Source organism: Zeus faber, assembly GCF_960531495.2.
Source record: "Zeus faber genome assembly, chromosome: 22".
Taxonomy (NCBI): domain Eukaryota; kingdom Metazoa; phylum Chordata; class Actinopteri; order Zeiformes; family Zeidae; genus Zeus; species Zeus faber.
Genome location: NC_137209.1, coordinates 24,903,514 through 24,905,190, shown reverse-complemented (window position 1 = coordinate 24,905,190; position 1,677 = coordinate 24,903,514).

Sequence of the window (1,677 nt, the reverse complement as noted above, 5' to 3'; positions counted from 1 at the left end):
TTCAATGATCAGCAACTTGACAAAGGGCACTTGTTTCCGAGTGCTCAAGCATTCAATGTAGAGGATCCTCAATCCTTCACCGTGATGAACATTGTTCCACAAGCACACGCTTTCAACTGCAACCGCTGGAGAAAAACTGAGTCATGTGTCAAATGTGTCCTGGAAACATATTGCGTCAACACACGACACACAACAACTGTCTTGAAGCTTTTGTCCTGACTGGAGTGGTTCCTAGCGACGACAACTTCCTCATCAACAGTCGACAACAATCACAACAACAACCAAGAATCAACATCGGAAAGATTCTCTGGACAGCGGTCTGTTACCACAGCGACAGTCAGGGCAACCGGCTAGCAAGCGCTCACTGGGGGGACAGCATTGGTCAGGGCCAGGTCTACATGGAGACCAGGACTTTACAGGATGAGATGCTGTTGACAGATTTCAACTTTGAAGAATTTCCTCAGCAGCACCACAGTCAAAGAGATGTATCCTGATCTGAATGCTGCAGATCACAAGTGTAAATGTCCTTCATCAGCAACTACAAGTACTCCCCCCCCCCCCAAACCTGAACCGCTCCAAATGATCTAGATCAGTCATGAGCAGACATGAATGAACCGAACCAGACCACACCAGAGACTGGACCCAACCAGACCAGACCAAACACGAGACAGGACCAGGCCAGACCAGACTCTACCGGACCAGACCCAACCAGACCAGACTGGACCGGACCACACCAGACCAAGCAACTGACAGGACAATGATGTGGATGGACACAACTGAAACATATTTTAATATTTAATGAATAAAAAATGAACAGATTTCCTCTGAACTGCTCGTAGTGTATGGACGGGTCTGTACTAATAAATGTTTCAGGATATTAAAAGAAGAGGAAATGCTTCAATGTGTCTCGATGTCGTTTGGGTTTTTATTTTCTTAAATAAAGTTACAGCTGAAAAAAGGCCAACGAGCACAGAGGTTTTAACCCTTTGTGGTCCCAGGAAGCCCCCTGCTGGAGGGATCTATATCTCTGTTACCATGGGAACGCAACTGAGGAAGCTGGTGGGAAAAGGACGATAGGACGCCCCCCGTGGAGCAGCGCCCCGTGGAGCGCCCTCCCATGAAGTGCCCCTGGTGGCCGTCCTAGTGCATGACATGAGTCAAACCCAGAAACACAATTCACTGTTATAAAAGTGATTAATTAACAGTGCAGATAATAACGTAATTTTATATACGCTACTTCAGCCGGTTGCAGTAGGTGGAATAATAAATAAATAATTAATAATATTAATAATAATCCAAAGGCCAAAGCCCTTGAGCAAAGCGTACTGTGGATGCTGCTCCTTCCATGTTGGTCACTACACCGCCTACACTACCCTACAACACCTCGCTCATGGGAATCCTTTGGCAGCCATTTTAGCTCCGGAGGGCCACAGCTCTGTGCGACTGTGGCACCAACTGCAGGGCGGTTGAGCTGGCTGCCGATTGGCTGATCCTCTCATACAATAGGAATCCTTGAATGGAAGAAAGTAGAAAATATTATTCCCTTCTTTTGTGCTTATTTCACAGGTGGGCTGGGGCCACAGCACCCGAGTGGATGAAAAGGCATAAAAATAACCTTTTAATATCTTCATCACTTTGGTAAAAATATATGTGTTGAAATGTAAAAACACAACATGA